Raw genomic sequence first — 23,125 nt, forward strand, 5'->3', positions numbered from 1 at the left:
GATTGTTAAGCGCAGCGATTATTTTAAAATTAAATCATGTTAAGAACAACAGTAGTACTGAATCACTTTGCTGTACGGTAAAAATTAACACAACATTGTGTATCAACTATGTTTCAATAAAATAAATTTTAAAAAAAGAACAACAGTAGTAAATACTCCAACTCCTCTGTTCCTAATTATTTTACTACATTTCAATATTATCTCTATTCTTAAGGTTATTGACATTTATGATGTAAATACTACATAATGCTGTGCTAAAGGGCATCTCTTCTCAACTCCCCATTAGTAATATCAGACTGGTAGCTAAATAGTAGCCGTGATGACTGTATTTACACACGAAAATTGGCAAATACTACAAATGTATTTTACATAAATATATTAAAATATAGATGAATACAATTAATCATGATTTATTGTTTTGCTGACTATGTAGAGCGAATGTCAACAAACCTTTTCTGTAAGGGCAAGGTAGTAAATATTTACCCCTTTGTAGGTCATACGGTCTCTGTTGCAACTACACTATTCTGCTATTGAAGCTCAAACACAGCTACAGACAATAAACAAATGAACGTGGCTGTGTTCCAGTAAAACTTTATTTACTAAAATAGGCGGTGGGCCAGATTTGACAGGCCATAAATTGCAGGCCCCTGGTCTAGACTTAAGAAAAGCATGGAGAAAATGTTAACTATGTAGATTAAACTTAAAAGTGTACTGTGTCTGTAGTTGTTCCAATTGTAAATAGCACAAAAAATTGAGGAAATGTTCTTCCAGGATTCTAAAACAAGTATCTGATACAGCAAAGAAGTAGCTTATGTCATTGTTGAATGACTGAAGTTCTGAAACAGGTCTTCATTGTTTCAGTTTTGTCTTACTCCATGTAAGTGAAAACATCAGCTAACACTCCTAACAGAATAATCCCTGTTCATCATTTGCAACCATGGGTTGGCTAGCGATACAAAATTTCAGCAAAAATCAACAAGAAAGTTCTGTAAGAATCAATTGGCTATATGGAGTTTACAATAAAGAGCATTGGATGTTTTATATTATTTTTAAATTGTGTAATATGTATCCTTGATGTCAATAAAATATATAATAAATTATGTATGTATATATATGCATACATTTTTTTCCAGGGAGCCAGTAGTTAAATATTTCCCATCACACTACTGCCTGAGGAGCATTTACATAAAGAGAGACCTAACTGTCCAGAGTAACACATGTTAAGGATCAGAGGCACAGTCCAGAGCCCAGGGAAGGGGAAGGGTGTCAGGGACGGAGGGACAATCAGGAGGGCCTTCCAAGGTGTCCTGGAAGGCTTCATGGAGGTCATAGCACCCTAAAGAACCATAGGACTAAAAATGAATGGAGGGTGGCTGCACTTCAGGCAGGTAAATAGCAAGGGCGAAAGAGTGGAGGTTGGAATCCCTGACTTGGTCAGAGCAACCAAGAGAAGAGGGTCAGCTCTGGGAAGCAGTGGGAGATGAAGTGGGCCCAGATATATCTAATGGCATGGAAACATGCAATGAGGTTGAGCAGAAAAAAAGCAGTTTACAAAATCTGTGCGCTTGTGTTAAGAAAAAAAAAAAAAAACATTAGAAGAAAATGCACTTAAATGCAAATAGCTCTGGGTGACAGGATTATAGCTGATTTTGTTTTCATGCTTCTTAACACTTTTCTGTACCTTCCTACCATTCTGAAGTGGTGTGTATTACTTTGATAATCATGGAAAAAATAAAGTTTTCTGGGTACGAAGGGCAAAAAGCAGGCAGCCCTATAGCACTGAGATAAATCTGAAGCCATAGCAAGGGAGAGGGCACATCTGGCCTGATGCAGCCCTGAGGCCCCTGGAGGGAGGTGCTAAGGAGGGGTGTAGTGGAGCCTGGGGGTGATCCCGCTCTCCTGAGAGGACTGCAGGAGCACATGGGTGACAACCACGGATGCCCACCTAAATACCTAGCAGCCTCAGTGACTCACACAATTCCTTTTTCCTCTGCCTCCTGGACCAAAGCCCGTGTCTTCATCCTTCCACTGATGCTGGCTCTTTGGGTATTTTCTACACATCTCTCTGTGTACATGCCATGTTGTTAGTCTTAAATAATATACTGCTGGAGCACAGGGAACACATAAGCTTATGCTTTTTCTGACCAGGAGCATCTGTAGCGGGAGGATTAAGAAATACATTTTCATGAGCTAGATAATAACAAAAATTAAATGGCAAAAGTCCTTGTAATCCCCAGTAACTGGAGAGCTTTTTAAAAAAATAAATAAGCACCTATGTCAGATTTTTACTACTACAGAGATAGGGAAAATTCTAGAGAAAAACTTGTACCTGTATATCTCGTGCCATACCTCTTAAAAGAAGAATAAAATTTTAAATGGGATTATCAGGAAGAACTAAATAAATGTGAAGCTCACAGACTGATCTTTGAAGTTTGGAAACGGACTTCCCTGGGCAAGGTGGGCATGTGCTATGGTTAGACCAACAGCCGAGGCTCCCCACCATGTCCTCCACCTTGGGCAGTTAAAGCATAACCCAGGCTGATGAAGGCAAACAAGAACCACTGGGATTGTCCTTTGTATTAGTGTATACACTAATTAGTGTATATACTGTTATCATATAGCAGAGAGATCGTCCTCATCCCTGGCTCTTTCCTCCAAGTCATAACATCTAGGATGACATCTTCCAAAGAATAAGTCTCGTTTGAGGTTTTTCCACCTTGTCTGAATTCTCTGTCTTGGATGCTTTCAGCTTTTAGACCAGCTTTCCACCAGAGCCAAAAAATGCTCTTGGTTCATTTCCCCTTGAGAAAAGCTCAGAAACCAAAGAATTCCCTGTTTCCAAGCTCTTCCCAGTAGAATCTGAGTCACCCTTATATCCCAGGGATTACACACAGAGGACCATCCATCTGTGTCCCAGGACCATCCTGTCCCTTGTCTTTGACTCCATTGTCCCAATAGAATGTGGACAAAGAAGGTTACGGCACCTTCTGAAAAGGGCCCCATGTCAACCATCTCCCTGGTCTTTAGGAGATGGGTTAAGTTGTGCATTAGCTCAGCCCCAAAGCCTGCCATCAGTAACACCATTCAGGCCCTTACGTCCATGGCTTTATTACCTTTGTAATGAATATTTAAGTGGAAAAGGTAATAGATCATAGAATTTTGAGAAGGCTATAAATCTCCCTTTGGCTATGGATGCAAAATGTTCTAGGAAGGAGGGGTGAGGGGCTTGCTTCATACTTTTTAGGTGAGATATGTATTTTCTAGTTTTGCTGGCACAAAAATAGCTTTTAGTCACTGAAAGCTAATGGCCTAGTGGATATGACATAGGACAGGCCTCTCTTAGCATAAGAAGACTACTGGCAAGTCTTGTCAAAATCTAGTGGCCAACTTTTGACCTTTCCTAGTGAGCAGGAAGTGACAGAAAGTGTCTTCCTAGAGACCCTGCTTTGGATAATGCCCACTGAGCGGGCAAATATTTGCTGGTGAGGTTGTATTTTAGTCCTTTGCTAAGTTTGAGTGAAGCCATCTTCTCAAAGCTTTTAGAGATCTGGCTTCATGTTTTTTCCCCTTTGGGGGCCTCTTTATGAGATTTAACAATAAATACATACATACATAAACCAAATAAAAGCTAAAGAGACATAACAAGTCCCAGGCTTGGTCCAGGTTTTCAGGAAATAAGCAGTTTCTGCAGGAAGTCCCACCCACTTCTAAAAATGGAAAAAATAAACAAGATGAGAGTCCACCAGCAAACAGGTGTTTTGTATCCCCTCAAGTCAGATAAGTAGATTTTTATATTTATGAGAAGCAAATAAACATTCCCCCAAATTGGGCTTGGTCCATTCTGAAGTAGAAAACCAGCCTGGGTTATGCGTACCGAGTTCCAGCTGTATCTGCAGACGCCACAGGAAAGAACTGGATAACCCACCCCCCTTCCCAAGGATGCCTGAACTGGACCGGATTCCGGCTCCATTTATCTGCTGGGGAGGGACAGAGTTATCGTGGGGCCTCATAGGCCCTGTGCAAGCAGCATGCTTCCTCCTTGCCACGAAGGCCCTGGGCAGCCCCGGGTGGGACGCCCAGGTTCCTCTAAGATCAGAACAACAGTCAGATGTGGGTGCAGCTAGCTCACACCTGACAAGAACTGACCTCTCCCTTTTTCCTAAGAAGGGGTTCATCCTGAGGGCTCCCCTGCAAGGCTGCATAGGTCTTGCCTCTCTGCTTCCAAGACCACCATTGGGTATCTGAGCACGGGCCCTTGGGGTCTGCTCGGGAAGTCTTTCCAACTCCTAATGAGCACTCTAATGCCCATTAGAACCAACTCTAAAATACCTGAAACCGCTCAGCTCCCAGGGCCTTGGCCCATGAACAGCCTGCCTTCTGTTTCTAAGGATATATTGAAAACGTAGTGCTGAAACAAGGTTTTGGCCTCTCCCTAGAGTCCTAACTCTGTATGTGAAACAGTGAGGTAGGGGCTTTGGGGAATGTAGAAAGTAGAGGACAGCTCACAGGGAAGGGTTTGGTGAGCTACCAGGGACACTGGGGTGTAAAATGGAAAGGGAAGGAAGGGTCACGTGGGAGGCAGCATGTGCAGTCATGGTGGGCTCTTAGGGCCAGGGTGACCTACCTGACCAGAGAGAAGGGGCTTCAACATCCCAGAGTCCCTGCTCCGTGCCAGACATGCTAACAAGCCCTTCACTTAGGTTATAATCCCATCTATCACCCTCACTCCTGCCCGGCAGGGAGCTCTTATAACATCTCTCTCAATGACTGGGAAACACAGGCTCAGGATGTTACCTTACTTAAGGTCACTCAGCTAGTAAGGAGCAGGGCTGGACCGCAAACCCAAAGTGACTGACAGGATGGCTCATGCAGGTCCATCATCTACCCTGCTTTTGTGTCTCCCAGGGAGGGTTTGGAGAAGCTCTGAGAAATAATAGGGCACCAGACTAGGGGCTTAGGAAAAACAGGACCACCTGTTAGAGAGAAGGCATCAGAAGCAAGAGTAGGAAGACTGAGTGCCAAATGGCTTGGAGAGCAGCCAACTCATTTATCCTCTTTGGCCTTGGTTTTCTCATCTGTAAAAGGACAATGGACCAGATTGATGCTTCTCTGAAATAGGGAGCGTCAAGGCTCTTGAACAAAGAAGTGGCTGCGACATAACACTGAAGGGGGTTCTGTTTGAGGCTGGTGCACAGGCTGGTGTGCAGGGGTAGAAAGCACGCCAACAAAGCCTGCTTCATTGATGTGCAGAAACCCAAATGTGAAGTGGGCAATGCTCAGGTGCAGAAGATGAGGTACTCACTGCTGCAAAAGAGAGGTCAAAGCAAGACACAAGAAACACTTCAAAGGCAACGCTAAGAGCATTTGGGGATTGGCTGGAAGAATAACAATAATAAAAGCTAACATTTACAGAGGGCTCTACTTGTTATCCCACCAAGTGCTCAGCTACCGATCTTCACAACAGCCCTGTCGCTGTATCACGGCTGATGAGGAAACTGAAGCTTACAGAGGCAGAGTAACTTGCCCCAGGTCATAGAGCTGTCAGATGGCAGAGGCAGGATTTGAACTCAGGCAGTCTCAGTGCAGAGCCTGTGTTCTTAATCCCCATGCAACACCTACTGCTCCCTGTGCACTGAAGCAAAGACCACCGCTCTCAGTTGGGCCTCTGCATCTCACTCACATTGACTGACCTTCTTAGGATGCCTCCTCTTCTCCCTGGTCCAAATTCCCTTTAAATTCCAGATTCCACTTCTCCTTAAAACTTTCACACTCTGCTCTGTCCACCCATCCACACCTATCTCCCACTGTCTTCCCCTCAGTCTGGGCCTGCTCCTGGAAGTCCCAGAATGTGTTATGCCCACTCGAGTCCCCTCTGCTACCCATCTGACATCCACACCTCATCCAAGCTGCATGCCAAGTATCATCCCTCTGCCCCCAGAGTTAGGCTCATCCTCCTCTTTGCTTCTATCATCTCTTTACCTATTTCTTGCATGTATCGCACTGTATTTATTATATATGTTTTGCCTACTTGTCAATGTTTCCACCTTCCCAATAACAGTGTGAGCACTTTGAAAGCAAGAAGAGGCTGGGTCTTAGTCCAGTCTATGCACAGTGCATGGTATATAGTGGATGCTAGATAAATGCTGATGAGTGCTTTAACATAATTGATTGAATAAATGAATAAACATCTGAGTCCAGGAGAGGAGTCCTGGCTCCAACCCATCCCACTAAACAAGATCACATTTAGTGTTTATCATAAAGGCTTTTCATGTCCTTCTTAAAGAGTTGTTACCACTGGTCCACTTTCTGCCTTATCTATAATCCATCCCATTGATTTACACACACACACACACACACACACACACATTCATATATACATACGCACATGCACATACTTCTTCCCTGAGTGGACCCCAGACCAAAACCAGAGAAATAAATATCCCTCCCCCTGTTCTGTTCTCACTCAGACAAATTAATTCTAAGCACAAGAGGAGAGAACCCAGGCCCAACAGGGATGGGCCAGCTGAACCCAAGCCAGTACCTTAGAAGTAAGGCTTCGTAGAGCAGGGTAATTGCCTATTTGGTTTTCTCACCTACATGGCAGCTCTTGGCTTCCCCCTCCTATGTGGGGAGGGGGGGCACAGTCCTGGCTCAGAGGTCTTCCAGATTATCCTCCCATCCCAGGCAGTCTGAATGGAACCCACTGGCTGAGCTCTGGCCTCTGCAGGCCCAAGCAGACAGAGCACGACTGCGGAACCACTTCAAGGACCGACCTCTGCTCCTCTGCTGGGTCCTGCCTGCCAAGACAGGTCAGCGGAGTTATTCGCAGTACTCATTAGCACTTGCATAGCTCTTGAATTATTCCTATGTTGCTAAGTAGCCCCCAGAACACTGCAGACTCATCCCTACTTTTGAAGTCCTTGTTTTGTAGGAGAGTCCAAGAAGTTGATTCCAAGTCTTCCCTCCCGGCAGGGATCCCAGTGGAGCAGCACAGAGGGCAGCTGGCTGTTATAGAGAGTTGAAGCCAGGGACCATTTCTCCCACAGGGATAAATGAGACCCACTGTGGCAAAGGGCCTCCCTGTCTGACTGCTTTGTTCTCATCTTCTGTGGATGACTGAGGTGGGAGGGAAATCATATGTCATTTACTCCACTCCCTCAGTGCAAAGAATGCTGGCGGGGCCTGAGTCTAGATTCCAGCATCAGTGTGCTCTGTGACTCAGGAAAGGGGCTCAGCCCCTTTGAACACTGGTCTCTAGTACCTGTCCTGCCTCCTTTGTAGAGAAAACCATGATCACGTATGTGAGTGGACTCTGAAGTATTAAGAAACATGTCAGTGTGTCTCAGTGGGTCACTGAAAGCTGTCTGTGCTCCCCCTACACTCAGACAGTTTGGGGAGAGGGACAGAAGCCAGACCCTCACTCCCACAGCTGATTGTCAGAAGGCTTCAAAGAGCTGGTTCCTCCCTACTGCCTGCCGACGCTGTAACCATGGAAGACAAAGAGCAAAGGACAGACTCCCAGATTGTGGTCCCCCATGGGCCCTGAGCAGGTGCCACCCCTGGGTCATCTCAGAAGGGGGCTTGGGGACCAAGAGAAGGAGAGAAGGGAAGTGCCGAGTGTATTGGGTCAGCACCTCCTCACAACCCAAATAAGCAAAGCTAGATGTTGGGTGGAGGTTGTAGTAGTGATGGAAGGCACGCAACCACCGAGATTCCTGGGTTTTTAAAAATATTTCCGATCAGGCCCTATGCTAGTCTGTTCTATTCGTGTGAGAGAAGAGAGAAAAACGAGGAAAGCTGGTAATTACAGTTTCTAACCCACTGAAAGCATGGCAGGAACTGGCCCAGAAGTATCACCCCCTCACCCACACCACACTCCTTTACTTTATTACACACGTACACACACACACACACATGTCCCAGCGTCCTTTACAATTTCTCTCAGGATGAGCAGAGACCATTTTGCCCCAGGGACAGCAATGGCATCCTCGTCTCCCCAGGGGGGCAATCAGATCGCCCCACCCAGTCTCATTACACTATTTTACTTGAGGATTAGTTTAAAACAACCAACCAGCCAACCAGCAAACACCAGCGTTTTTCTGCCTTACTATTTCCTCTCTCCATCCCTCCTCCTCTCAATCCTTCATGACGTACTTGCTTCAAATGGTAGACTCACCCCACTTTCCTCCTCTGAGCTTATTTCATTTCTGTCAGCCTTCATCCATTTGCTAAAGTCTGATTCAGGCCTCACCTCCCCCACGGAGGCTTCTGATGCTCCCTCTTCTCTGAATACTGTGCTACTTGCAGCTGATGTGTTTTGAGCACTTACTATGCCAGGCGTTGTGCTAAGCTCCAGGCATGAACCGTTTTCTTTCACCTTCCCAATAACCCTAAGATCTTCATTCATCAAATGAGGAAGCTAAAGCCCAGAAGATTACATAACTCACTCAGGTTCACACAGCTAGTAACTGGCAGAGCCGGGATTCAAACCCAAGTGTCCTGACTCTAACCAGTGTAGCGATGTGCAAAGAGAGTGGCTTTCCAGTCCACAGACCAGAGTTTTAAGTGGCGGCTCCAACACTGACAAACTTGGGGAAGTCCTAACACTCTCTGAGATTCGATCTCTTCATATAACCACATCAGCTGTGGTTAGGATGACAGGAGCTATCCCAGTAAAGCACATGCCCCTTTCCTGGTCTGTCCCATTACTTTAACACCCTTTCTAATGCCTTGTTCTCTCTGACCAATCATCTCACAGGCAAACTAGGAGATCAGACCCTTCAGGGAGAGACTAAGGTTTATTCTCTGTGTTCCTACAACCTGGATAGCTACTCCAAAGGAAAGTTCCATAAATATTTAAATTGGTTAATTGAAATCTTTAAAAGGATGCTTTTTCAAAAATGCTTTTGCCACTGTAGGAGTCTATGCCCCAGACCAAATCAGGCTTTCAGAATCTGCTCTGCTCTTTCCCTGTCACCTCTCCCACTCCTCTTCACCCGCTTCTTGCTGTGGTGTATCCACAACGTGAAAGCCCAGCTTAACTCCAGCTTCCTGTCCACTGCTCACCTTCAAGCTACAGCACCTGCCCTCTTGTCCCAACTCATCTACCCCATCTGAGACCCTGCAACCAGCCTGAGTCAGCCACGCTCCTCCTCTCCCCAGGAAAGAAAGAGAAAAACCCATCAGGTCTCTGCTCTGCCTTGAGATTGAACACGTATCTGTCTTCTTCAGTCCCATCTCTCCAGCCCCTCTCCTGCCCTCTCCCTCAGGGGCCCAGCATTGGGTACTTACCACCTTTTCCAGTTTTCCATCGATCCCTTAGGATTCTCAACTGTTGTGCTCATCTGGGGGGAAAAAAAAGTCAAATAAAGGTACTCATTATCTTTGAACATTTGATTTCACAGTACAACTTGCATGACTCTCAAATATGAGGTCAATACACAAAAAAATCATTTAAATTGCCTGGTATTAAACAATTCTGACCCAGAGAATAAAAAGCTTTTTGAGTGATAGTTACATTGATAAAAGAGTCACAATGACAGGTTTCCAAGGTGAAAGTAATGGATCAGAAAATAGAACAGTAGAGAAAACACAAATGAAAGGCAAATAACCCCATTTGAAATCCAAAGCTTTCATTTTGGGGGAAAATATTGCCAAAAGCACTATTTTGTGTTAAATAGATCATGATAAAAGGAGCACACACTTGCTGCCTCCTCGAGTTTTTATCCCCTAGTATTTGTGTCCCTTTCCGTCTTTAAGTACAGTGGCCTTTGTTGTGACTGTTTCCTAGGCTGGTGATGCTGGTAAAGTAAGTGCTATGGACCCTTGTGGGTGGGTGGTGCCACCTGAGTGACAGAGCCAGGCTCCCCAGACCCCAACTCCCCGTCCACACGGTTAGCTGAGCCCAGTGCCAGCCTGCCCTCCCCCACAGCTAGAGCTCCTTTTCAGTAAAGGAGCGCATAATGACAAATACTGAACTAGTACAAATAAAGCATTTTATTTAGAGTAAAATTTAAAGACATATGAACATAAAGCCTCTGAACCGCTGTTCTTTCATTGCTATTTTCCACAGCCTAAGCCAGTCTTTGAGCCTGTCAGATTTGAGTCGAATACACTTTTCTAACTCACCTTCAACCTTCTTGGAGTCGGTCCTAGAACTTTCAGTGGCTTCACCAGGCATCAAAACAGGTGGTGCCTTTCTTCCACTTTACCTTTAAAGTCTAAATAAAAGAATATTACTGTTACTGGTTTGCTCTAGAGTAAAGAAAAGCCCTATTATGGCAGCCCTGTCACTTCTCTGGGCATTTGGAGTTTCTATATCTCATCCCTTTAAGGACCAGAAGATTCTTTGTCACATATGCCCCACATGTGCCCATGTCACTCCTGTCCATCCAATCAGAAGAGGTCAATTTCCCCCACTTTACTGCCTCCCTAACCTCAGCTCTTTGCCCTTTGGAGCATGATATGCTTATTGATTGATTTATATTTACTTACAATTGGTACTTATGTATTCCAATGGTTTTTACACTGGCTTCTGACACAGACTGCTCTTACATAGACCTAATGAAGATTTAAGATTATAAAAATCACATTTAGAAAGAATTCCGTGAAATTCCACATGAAAATGGAAAAGGTTTTAAATGGGAGATTAAAGTGATCAGTTAAATAAAGATTATAGGAAATTACTGAATGCAGGGCTGGGCTGGACAGAAGAGACAAAGACCAAATGTCCAACTGAGAGCAGGGGTAAGGTATGAGTCCAGCAGCATCACAGATCAGACCTCTAATGCGTGGAGTACAAAGAGGTTACAGTGAGCTGGAGGGAGTGGGTCAGGAGCTTGGGTCAGGTATTCATGTGCCTGGGAAATCAGCTGGTGCAGGAAGGTCCAGACAAGTTTTGGGGGTCCAGGACCGGGAAGTTAGAGTCAGAGAGTGCAGTCAACACCAATAACACATCCAAAGAGTGCCAAGCTCTCTGTCCTCTGTGACCTACTCTCTGTGATGTGTGGTCAAACCAGGTACATATAGGTACACATGAAACTAGAGAGAGAACCATAGCTCCTGATGTCTGTAGCTCCTAATTAACACAGGGGCCGAGGAGTTAGATGTTCTGTTGTGTATCTAGAAATCCTCTGAAGTTCTATCAAGCCTCATCCCCTGATGATTAAATGCCAGTTGTAAAACGGGGAGACTTACTCCCAAAACCAACAGATGTTTGGGCTGTCATCATTATGCCTGTTTTAAACTCATTTGTGACTTCAATGTGAAGTCCTGTCTGTGTTATTTATTAGAAATCACTTATATAAGATTATTTGGAAAATCATACTAGTCATGAGGTATCTATCCATCTCAATGATTTGTCTCTTACAGCAATGCAATCTGGCATTTTGTAGGAGCATTTGGTCAACTTTCCATCTCATCAACCTAAAAAAGTTCTAGAAATCTCCCACACTTTTTAAGGTGACCTTTATCAGATACTTTAGTTTCATGAAAGGTAGACTAATGTTTCCCATCTTGTATACAATGCATTCTCTAATTACAGGATTAGCCACTTAGCTCTCTGGACCTCCATTTTCTCACATATAAAATTAATCAATAGACTACATTGTTGCCATGGCTCCTAAGTTCTAAAGATCTAGTTATTTTAAGCACTTTGTTAGCTATCTTGACCAAACCGGCATCGCAGGTGAGAAACAGGCTGCAGAGACCAAAATTCTTCTCTGGTTTATACTGTCAGGGAGAAAGAAATTTTCCTACCCTTTTAGGTTCTTCTGACTGGTCTAAGGATTAAATCGACAGGAGACAGATTAACAGGAGAAAAATCAAACAAAAGTTTAATAACATGTACATGGGAGAGACCCAGGAAAACTGAGTAACTTGCCAAAATGGCTAAAAGCCCTCACCTTAAAAACTATCTTTAACCAAAGACAGAAAAGGATATTGTGGGTAGTGGTTTGGGACTTCAAAGCGCAGGAAGGCAATTCACATGAAGATGGAAAAGCAAATGTTTGGCAAATAAATGTTTGCTGGGCCACCACAGAGACAATGGGACACAGAGTGGACTCTGATCTCTAGGCTCTACTGAGTTTCCCTCACCACACTTAGCCCACATTCTTTGCAGGTATCGCTGGCGATTGCTCTATTTTGGGAACAGGTCCTCTATCTAAATTCTTTTAGGCACTTAGGGAGAAAGTCAAAGTTTTTTCCTGAGTCTTTGGGCCTTGATTGTTTTCAGCTCAAAATAATCTGCCTGCCAAAGAGACTTTTTGGGGTGGCAAGATTTGCTCCCCTACAATACCCATTAGGTCAGAGCCAACCACTTCATATGTTGTTTGCGTTACTTGCTGCTAAACACATCATGACCTTGTCCACATTAAAGGTCATCTTCTATTTTTCTGCCTATTCACATGGCCCCATTTCGTCATTACGAGCAGCTGAGCATCTTAACTCCTAAAATGTGTATGGATTCTTTCTTCTCTTACCAGATCAAATAAAACTCTTATATGATAGATAGTAAAGTCACTTTTCATAGCTCTTCATTCAGAAAATGATCTCAATTTTTGTGATGCCTTTATTCTAATGAATAACAATTACAGTTTTCAAAGCACTTTTCAGACATCCGTTGCCTTATCTGACCCCTCACAATAATCCCATTTCCTTTTTATTATAAAGTAGTTTGTAACACAACATTCCTACCCATGTGTAAAAGTTGTAACAACTTCTTTTCCTAATAAACTTCGGCATGAAATTTTATCAAATTCTTTCTGGTAGTGATATATACTTTTTCATTCATTGTATTCCTACCCAAATGCCTGCTTACCTGGGGAAAGAAATCTGGTAGACCCATGAAGCATGAATCCAGCTTCCAGAGTGTCCCTGGAACGAACAGCTGCAATGGCCTTCAGTGATCACCTGTCCCACCCACTGACCCCTGAACATGGGATCTTGTTCCCAGTGACCAAAAGGCACTCATCTCTCAGGGGCTTCCTGGTTTGAGGTGCAGAACCTTTGATTATAGGCTCCTTATCTCTGTAAATTCCCCTGAGTAGCACCTCAGCTGACAATTTCTGATTTGCATACGTCAGGTCTCACTTGATGGCTTTTCCTGGTCTCTCTCGTAAGCATTTTTTTCTTGCTTCAAAGCTGCCCTTTCCCCAAGATGGCTGCTCTGACTAAATGAATCAGCACCAGCCTTTGTGATCTGCTGCCAGCTTTCCTGGGCTTCAGTCAGTCTGTTACAGAGGCCTCTGGTCTTCCTGCCGGCTGTTTGTTCTGCTCATTTTTCCTCCTAATTAATGCCTACATCTTATCTGAGTGGCCCTTCTCAAACAGAGTTACTGAGTGATTGATGTGTTTTGTTGTGTTTTCTTTTGGAACCCCTCCGGATCTGCCCAGACTTGAATTAATTGGGGTTTGCTCACTGTTGCAGAGTGATTCGCCCACCAGGTATCCCTTACATCGAATCCTGCTCACCACTTAGAAAAACCACAGTTAGAGACTGTTTGGCAAGTCTTAGTGCTCACACGGTTTCCAACTGGGGGTCAAGGACGGCTCAGCAGTTGAGAGCTTGGGCTCTGAGGTCAGCCGGAACTGCCTCTGACACAATGCTTTTGACAAGGTACTGAAGCTCCTAAACTTCAGTCTCCGAGCCTATAAGAAAAATAGGACCTACTTCATAGAAATGTTGAGAAAATTAATCAAAATAATGCATGGAGAATGCTCAGTACCTGGTAAATACCCAATGAGAGTTATTACTGATTATCCCACTCAAACCTTGGGGATAGGCAAAGCAGTTCATCTTACCCCCAGATAATGGATGAAAACACTGGGCTCAGAGAGGGCACATGGCTCACCCTATGCCACACAGCCTGTGCGTGAGCCACAGCAAAGTCAGGGCCTGAATCCAGGTCCTCTACCTCCTAGACTCACACTGTTTCCACTTCCCCAGCAACGCCTCTCAGAGCCAAGACCTGTGTCTTCTACAACAGTGGTTCCCAAAGTGTGGTCCCCAGACCTATCTCATCAGCATCACCTGGGAACGTGTCAGGCATATCAGTTTTGGGGTTCCAGACCTAATGAATCAGAAACTCTAGGGGTGGGGCCCAGTAATCCAGGCGTTAACAAGGCCTCCAAGGGACTCTGATGCACACTCAAGTTTGAGAACCACTGCTCTACGGAATAATAATGTCTCTCTTGATCTAACTCCTGAGATGCGTGGTCCATAAATCCCACTGTGATCCCCAACATGAGTTACCCCTTCCAGCTCTGTGATATTATCCTCACCAGGAATTTGTGGTTAATACCTACTATATACTGTTCAACTGTGGTGTGGTTCTCATCCCTGGACACACATTAGAATCACCTAGGGAACTTTAAAAATAACACAAAAGCCCACCCCAGAGCAGTTAGAGTTCAGTTGTAAAGACAGCCTAGACTGAAAACCCCAGCGACAGAGCTACCCTGTACAGACTCCATGGAACTCTGCTGGGCTGGGAATATTTTACCACATTAAGGCTTGTGTGCTTTACAATCCACTCTCATTAAATTGGTTTCTTTCCTTCCTGTGAACCTGGGTTCCTCAGTCTGGTCAAGCCCTCCTCCTCGCACCCACTTATTTGCACAGCTGCTAGCATTCGCACAGAGATGTTTACTTAGTATATCTCAGCTGTGCTGCCCCTGTCCACACCCAGGGTTGTCGTGTTTGATCTGAAAAGGTAATGACAAGGTATGATAAACATTAAGCATTGACTCACTATCATTCTTATTTTTCTTCCAGTAACTTAGAAGGGATAAGAGAAAATAGCTTTATGATCATGTTGGAGTATTAAGGATCCCAAGCTCACTCCCTCGCCCACCAGGATCACAGCCATACACACACAGTACTGGTTACTAAGAAAGAGCACAGTGTAAGCCTTTCTGACCCTCTCATTGGACGGGAGCATCCGGCTTGGGCCTGAGGCCATCGTGAGGCCTCTGTTCCAACACCCTATGGATGGAAGATCAGCAGTCTTCCAAAAAAGGGCCGGCCCAATTGCCCGCCTGCCTCCCGTAAGGAGGCTGAGAAGATTGGGGCTGCCTCCCTCACCCCAGGAGGGCTGGCCACCGTGTATACAGCCCAGAGCAGAGGAAGACCCTAGTCTTTGCTGGACTCCCTCCACAGAAGTGACCCACTCTCCAGTAAAATTCTAGTTACTACCAGAGAAGTAGATTCTGTTTATTAACGAATAAGGCTTCTGGGGAAGAAACAAGAAAAGAATAGAAAAAAGGCAGATACTACTTTCCCAGCACCTCTCCAAGAGAATCCAGGAGTTGGTGGACTTTGAACCCTGTACAGACGGAAAAGAGCTTCCCTCTATCCACTGGCAGAGCCAGGCTTTATGAGGCCTGAAGACCCACATAGTTTGGGATGGGGAGAAAAGGCTCACTTTAAGAAAAAGAACACAAAATTACAAATACAAAATTAGATATGAAAGTACAAAAGACACCTTGCAAGTGAGGGCCTAAGTTTAAATTTCATTGGCTGCAGAGTAAATTCACCTCTACCTAGACTGTATTTTTAAATTGTTCTGGATTTTTTTTTCTCTTTTAATCGTTTATTATATCTTGATTTTACAGCTTCAAGTATTAAACACATTCTAGGTCTAGCAGCATTTTTTGTTTTTTTTTTTTAAACATCTTTATTGGAGTATAATTGCTTTACAATGGTGTGTTAGTTTCTGCTTTATAACAAAGTGAATCAGTTATACATATACATATATGCCCATATCTCTTACCTCTTGCATCTCCCTCCCTCCCACCCTCCCTATCCCACCCCTCTAGGTGGTCACAAAGCACTGAGCTGATCTCCCTGTGCTATGCGGCTGCTTCCCACTAGCTATCTGTTTTACATTTGGTAGTGTATATATGTCCATGCCACTCTCTCACTTTGTCCCAGCTTACCCTTCCCCCTCCCCATGTCCTCAAGTCCATTCTCTAGTAGGTCTGCGTCGGTATTCCCGTCTTGCCCCTAGGTTCTTCATGACCATTTTTGTTTTTGTTTTTTAGATTCCATATATAATGTGTTAGCATACGGTATTTGTTTTTCTCTTTCTGACTTACTTCACTCTGTATGACAGACTCTAGGTCCATCCACCTCACTACAAATAACTCAATTTCATTTCTTTTTATGGCTGAGTAATATTCCATTGTATATATGTGCCACATCTTCTTTATCCATTCATCTGTCGATGGACACTTAGGTTGCTTCCATGTCCTGGCTATTGTAAATAGAGCTGCGATGAACATTGTGGTACATGACTCTTTTTGAATTATGGTTTTCTCAGGGTATATGCCCAGTAGTGGGATTGCTGGGTTGTATGGTAGTTCTATTTTTAGTTTTTTAAGGAACCTCCATACTGTTCTCCATAGTGGCTGTATCAATTTACATTCCCACCAACAGTGCAAGAGTGTTCCCTTTTCTCCACACCCTCTCCAGCATTTATTGTTTGTAGATTTTTTGATGATGGCCATTCTGACAAGTGTGAGATGATATCTCATTGTAGTTTTGATTTGCATTTCTCTAATGATTAATGATGTTGAGCATTCTTTCATGTGTTTGTTGGCAATCTGTATATCTTTTTTGGAGAAATGTCTATTTAGGTCTTCTGCCCATTTTTGGACTGGGTTGTTTGTTTTTTTTGATATTGAGCTGCATGAGCTGCTTGTATATTTTGGAAATTAATCCTTTGTCAGTTACTTTGTTTGCAAATATTTTCTCCCATTCTGAGGGTTGTCTTTTCGTCTTGTTTATGGTTTCCTTTGCTGTGCAAAAGCTTTTAGTTTCATTAGGTCCGATTTGTTTATTTTTGTTTTTATTTCCCTTTCTCTAGGAGGTGGGTCAAAAAGGATCTTGCTGTGATTTATGTCAGAGAGTGTTCTGCCTATGTTTTCCTCTAAGAGTTTGATAGTGTCTGGCCTTACATTTAGGTCTTTAATCCATTTTGAGTTTATTTTTGTGTATGGTGTTAGGGAGTGTTCTAATTTCATTCTTTTACATGTAGCTGTCCAGTTTTCCCAGCACCACTTATTGAAGAGGCTGTCTTTTCTCCACTGTATATGCTTGCCTCCTTTATCAAAGATAAGGTGACCATATGTGTGTGGGTTTATCTCTGGGCTTTCTATCCCGTTCCATTGATCTATATTTCTGTTTTTGTGCCAGTACCATACTGTCTTGATTACTGTAGCTTTGTAGTATAGTCTGAACTCAGGGAGCCTGATTCCTCCAGCTCCGTTTTTCTTTCTCAAGATTGCTTTGGCTATTCGGAGTCTTTTGTGTTTCCATACAAATTGTGAAATTTTTTGTTCTAGTTCTGTGAAAAATGCCAGTGGTAGTTTGGTAGGGATTGCATTGAATGTGTGGATTGCTTTGGGTTGTATAGTCATTTTCACAATGTTGATTCTTCGAATCCAAGAACATGGTATATCTCTCCATCTGTTTGTATCATTTTTAATTTCTTTCATCAGTGTTCTATAATTTTCTGCCTACAGGTCTTTTGTATCCTTAGGTAGGTTTATTCCTAGATATTTTATTCTTTTTGTTGCAATGGTAAATGGGAGTGTTTTCTTAATTTCACTTTCAGATTTTTCATCATTAGTGTATAGGAACGTAAGAGATTTCTGTGCATTAATTTTGTATCCTGCTACTTTACCAAATTCACTGATTAGCTCTAGTAGTTTTCTGGTAGCATCTTTAGGACTCTCTATGTATAGTATCATGTCATCTGCAAACAGTGACAGCTTTACTTCTTCTTTTCCGATTTGGATTCCTTTTATTTCTTTTTCTTCTCTGATTGCTGTGGCTAACACTTCCAAAACTATGTGGAATAATAGTGGTGAGAGTGGGCAACCTTGTCTTGTTCCTGATCTTAGTGGAAATGGTTTCAGTTTTTCACCATTGAGGATGGTGTTGGCTGTGGGTTTGTCATATATGGCCTTTATTATGTTGAGGTAAGTTCCCTCTATGCCTACTTTCTGGAGGGTTTTTATCATAAATGGGTGTTGAATTTTGTCAGAAGCTTTCTCTGCATCTATTGAGATGATCATATGGTTTTTCTCCTTCAGTTTGTTAATATGGTGTATCACATTGATTGATTTGCATATATTGAAGAATCCTTGCATTCCTGGGATAAACCCCACTTGATCATGGTGTATGATCCTTTTAATGTGCTGTTGGATTCTGTTTTGGATTTTTTTTTTAATCACAAAAGTGATTAAGAGAGCTCAAATAATGGGGTTTATGCCAGTTACATGCAAGGATCCTGCATATCTCAAAGACCCTAGTATCACATCTTGATCACTCCTCAGTGAACATCCTTCCCAATGCTAGATGATTTTCCATCATCTTCATTATCTTCGTGGAATATGTCCTTTGAAACCCAGAGACTCTGTACATGGAAATTCGTTCAGGTAAAATAGGGTATTCACAGGTGCAAACACAAAGACAAGCTTTTAATTTATTGACTTTATTTTTATTAGGTAATATATCGCACAGCTCATTGTTCAAAAGGTATGAAAGGGTCTATAGTGATAAAGTCTGAGTAAATTTATAAACTTTAAAAATAAAATGCATTTTTAAAACGTAAAATGTAATACTTGCTTAATATAGAATTTTAAAAAACAAAAATACAGAAAAAAATCAAATTTAACCCCATGATCCAAAGTCAAACTTAAGATCTTTCCAACACATTCCAAATATAAGTAGATAAAGGTGGAGACTTGTCCTTTTGTCTGCCTGCCTTTCATCTTCCTAATACCTAACACCTCTCTAATCTTCCAAGCAAGGGGGGAGATATGGACTTCCATAAACAAAGGTGGAAAGAATTGAAGCATGGCAGCATTCTGTGGGGAAAATTATAAACTTTTGAAATGTATAGCAGCCTCAGCACATACCCAGTGATCTAAGTCTAAGCCAAAATGGTAAGTGGCTTTCAGCCAAGTACTTATTCCATTCCATCAGGGATGACTGCCGTATGGAGGGTTGTGAGATGACACCATGCTCAGTGTGGAAGAATGCTGTGATCCATCAGCCATGTCTGTCATGGTCACAGGAGAGGGAGAGACTATCTGAATGCCACACACATGTCATAGTAATCTAGGGGTGGGTTAAACAGTGACTGGAGAACCATCTAGAGTCAGTGCTCCAAAAATGTGACTCAACTAAATGAGTGAATTAAACCAACCAGAAATGCATGACTATCCAATTCTTGTTGTTTAGAGAGGCTTAGGAAAGGCAGGTGTCTAAGGGTGATCCTCTACCCTCCCCCTCCCCTCACCCAATCATATCTGTCATTCTTGGTAACTCTCCGGCCCACAGCCCAGCCGCATGCCCTTTCCCTCCTCTGAATCCCCCTTGGGCTCCCCTCCTTCTGCCTCTTGCCCGTCTCCCCACTGAAGCTCCCTGGTGGCAGGGACCCAGACGTGTACTTCTTCTCATTACCTTCCTTCATGCCTTGCACAGCATCCCTGACAGGCTGTGAACTTTCCAAATTTGCCAAATGTAATTAAGCTCTTTGGGCTCCTAAATCTGTTGAGCTACACTCCGCAGCCCCTCAGACACTTACTGGCTACTTACTCTGCCCTTTGCATTCAGAGTTGAAGAAGATCTAGCTTCTTCCGTCAAGGGGCTCATAGTCTGAGAGGGGAGTAAAACACATACATAAATCATTATAATGAAATAATAAATTATAAAACTATAAATATTATAAGTTTACAATGTAATTATAATTAAATCATTATACTTACTTAAATTAGACATAATAAGAGCAACTATGTGCCAGGTATGGCTGCTAAGCATTTTCCCTACATACTGTGTTTCATATAATCTTTACAATGGCCCTGAGAGATTTACTAATATTATCCCCATTTTCCAAATAAAGAAACTGAAGCTTAGAGCATTTAAGTCACTCACCAGGCTAATCAATGAAGAAGCTATGATTCAAACCCAAGTATGTCTATGTTGTTAATCAAAGGAGAAGGGGGTCATTTCAATTTGGGTTTGACTAAGAAGGGTGAGTGTTTCTGGTAACTCTAAAACCGCCACCACTACCACCCTCCAACATTGGCACAGGGGAGCTGGAGCCAGCTGGAGGGGCAGGACAGCAGCCAGAAGAAATATCCACTGAAGTCCCAACTACTCAGACCCAACGCCTCAACCAAGGACAGCCTCGCCCTGGCCCAGGGTCCCAGCCCCTGAGCATCAGCTCAGAGCAGGGATGGCTGCTGGGAGTGTGTGGTTCCTGCATTTCCTGCACACATGCTGCTGGGGCGGGTTTTATGTGACCAGAGAGAGGCGGGGAAAAATTATGAGAAATCAGAGATCTGCCAGAGAGTCAGAGATGAACCACAGGAAATGCTTTTGTCTAAAAATATGCCATTTCTGAAAGGAAAGCAGTCATTAGAGGGTGTGAGAAGCCCCCGTGGTGAGGAAAGCAAAACAGTACGACTCACTGGGAGGCCAGTGGAACAACAGAGAAGCCCATTACCCACCCACTTCCTGTGTGATTAGCGAGACTTTAGGAGGATGAAAGGCAAACAGACAAAATGACAACCCACAGACAGAACTCCAGGGGAAATGTCTGGGGACAGCATCCGAAGATGCAGCCGGGAAGTAGGAGGAGAAGAAACTGTTCCAGTTAATATTTTTCTCACATCAGCTGGCTCAGCTATGGATTTGGTGATAATTTCCTGTGTACTTACTATATGCCAGGCACAGTGAGGGGCTTTGCCTACATCATCTCCTGCCTTCCTTTAAACAACTCAGAGGAGGAGGAACGTCAGTCTTAGAGGTTAGGTGACTTGTCCAAGGTCACAGAGCTGATAAGGGACAAAGACAGGCTTCATGCCAGGCTCCCTGACCCCAAATCTCTTGCTCATTCCAGCATACCAAGCTGCCTCCCAAAGGATCAAGTGTCCTAACCATCCCCAACCCAGACAAGTCAGGACCAGTTACTTTAGTCTTCCTGGAAGGCTACAGCCATTTGACGTTCTCTATCTTGTCTCAAGTTGAGGCAAATCTGGTTAAAAGGAATGTCGCCACCTTTTCATGACTCACTGTCAGCTAAAACTGCAGCCACACCAGATCCATCTACTCACCCAGGAATGGTGTCATCTTGGAGTGGGAGGGTAACGCTTAAGCCACTTGATCCAAAACCCTTTTGTATCCCGTTGTGAGGCAACTGTCCCTCCTCTGCTGAGAGCTCCAGGGACTGGGGCAGGCAGCACAGGGACCGCAGGTGGAAGAGGTGGGGACAGTTCTTCCAGGGGCATCCTGACCACCAAGGAGCACATCCTCTGTGCTGGGATCAGGAAAGAGCGCTCTAAAAGCATTTCTCATCCACCCTCCTCCGCCCTTGATGTCGGCGGTCTGTCACCATCTTGTAGACAAGGAAACAAGTCTCCCTTATGCTGAGCCCAGATCTAGCATCTTTTGGCTCCCACTCACATGTCAGAGTTTGATGTTCAGGAACACGAAGAGCTAGGTCTCCGCCATGAACACAGGAAGGGTCACGGTGAGGGTAACCGCTTCCTCAGCCCCTCAACCCAGGCTAAACATCCTCAGGCTCCTCGACTCCCCTCTCTGTACACAGTCCTCATCCCCTCATGGACACAAAGTCCCTCCCACCCTGGGGCAGCCAGAACTGGCTGCTGAGTCTCCAGGTCCCCATGGACCCAGGACCTCCGTCCAGTGGCCAAAGCAGAGAGGCGCCCATCTCTGTCTACCAAACTGCCCGTGCTGAGGAAACTAGTGATTTCTCAAATGCCACCTTACACGGCCCCTTCTCAGGCCTCCCTTGTCAGACCTCCCCGAGCCAGAGCGCTGAAGTCACCGTGGACTGCTCTCTCTCCCTCCCCAACATCTGGCCAGTCACTGACTCCAGCTGGCCCTCACTCCATCGTGTCTCTCACACTCCTCCCTTCCCTACACCCCCATTGCTCCTGTCCTCTTCACACCCTTACCCCCCTTCCCTGCACTCCTGCTCTAGGCCCTTAGCGGGTCCCACCCTCCCATCCACCCTTCACCCTGCAATCCTAGTGATCTTTCAGAGAGGCAGATTTAACCATGCTTCTTCCCGGCTTAAAATCCGTCAATAGCTCGTCACGGCCTCCAGAGAAAATGCAACTTAGCCTGGCCACCGAGGCCCTCCACCACCTCCTGCTGCCTGCTCGCCAACTCTCTCCAATGACCTACAGCTTCCTGAATATGCCCTCCTTCCTCTCCTCTGCCCAAAAAACTCTTGTTGTTTCTTCAAGACCCAATTCGAGTGTCTTTTCTCCCTCACACCTTCCCTGACCTTCCTGCCCTCAAATCAGAGGTGACTGTCCCCCTCCTGTTTCCCATGACCACAACTCACACTCACCCCAGCTGAGGCACTCCTGGAACTACACTGCAACTGCAACTGATTCACAAGTCTGTCTCTACCAGTGAACCACAAAACTGTGAGAAGCTGGCATCTGTGCTAGGCCTTGAGCAATAAATGGATTTACAGAAAAGGGAGATGTTGAAGGACCACATGAGCTAAATCATGGCATTCGGTCCCCATGACAATGCCAGGACAAGGCCCAGACCTGGGCAGGTTTAACTGTGCAAAACCTTACCTTAACAACAGGTACCACTGTGAGCACTTTGTATGTACCAGGAACTATGTGAAGCTCTTTATTTGCATTATGTCATTTAAAAGGATTGAGTGACTTAATTTATATAACGTGGTTACCGCAGTGCCTGACACAGAGTGACCACTGAACTAATGTTAGCAATAAAAGTGACATATTACTGATATTTAGGGGACATTTCTTATGCCAGACAGTGTGCCAAGCATGGTCCATGCATTGTCTCACTTCTCACAACAGCCCTGGGAGGAGGGTATTCCTATATGTCCCCATTTCACAGATGAAGACACCGAGTCTCAGCTGGGCTAAGTGATCACCCCAGAAGTAATGGACTTGGGCTTCCAGCCCAGATGCATCTGCTCTGGCAGCCAGGTTCTCCAAGTCTCTGGTACAGCAGAGTGCCAGGTAACCCCCAGAGCTCATTTGGGAAGAAAACAGGACAGGTTCCCTCAGAGCAGAGCCTATGAAATATCCAGGGGAA

The 23,125-nt window shown here is 44.3% G+C and overlaps 1 protein-coding gene and 2 long non-coding RNA genes across 4 annotated transcripts in view; 2 read left to right on the top strand and 1 right to left on the bottom strand.

The window, feature by feature from the left end:
• Positions 1–23,125, top strand: part of LOC309626862 — an 844,624-nt gene that overhangs the window by 590,749 nt on the left and 230,750 nt on the right. The gene's annotated exons all lie outside the window — the stretch shown is intronic.
• The window catches only part of LIPC (lipase C, hepatic type), a 177,675-nt gene that overhangs the window by 49,774 nt on the left and 104,776 nt on the right, over positions 1–23,125 (top strand). The window lies entirely within an intron of this gene.
• Positions 163–21,954, bottom strand: LOC309626853. Its single transcript, XR_014243443.1, has 2 exons — positions 10,129–21,954; positions 163–9,344 (listed from the first exon to the last, which is right to left on the bottom strand). It is a non-coding gene; the product is annotated as an uncharacterized lncRNA (long non-coding RNA).

The sequence above is a fragment of the Balaenoptera borealis genome, assembly GCF_965194805.1.
Source record: "Balaenoptera borealis genome assembly, chromosome: 3".
Classification (NCBI taxonomy): domain Eukaryota; kingdom Metazoa; phylum Chordata; class Mammalia; order Artiodactyla; family Balaenopteridae; genus Balaenoptera; species Balaenoptera borealis.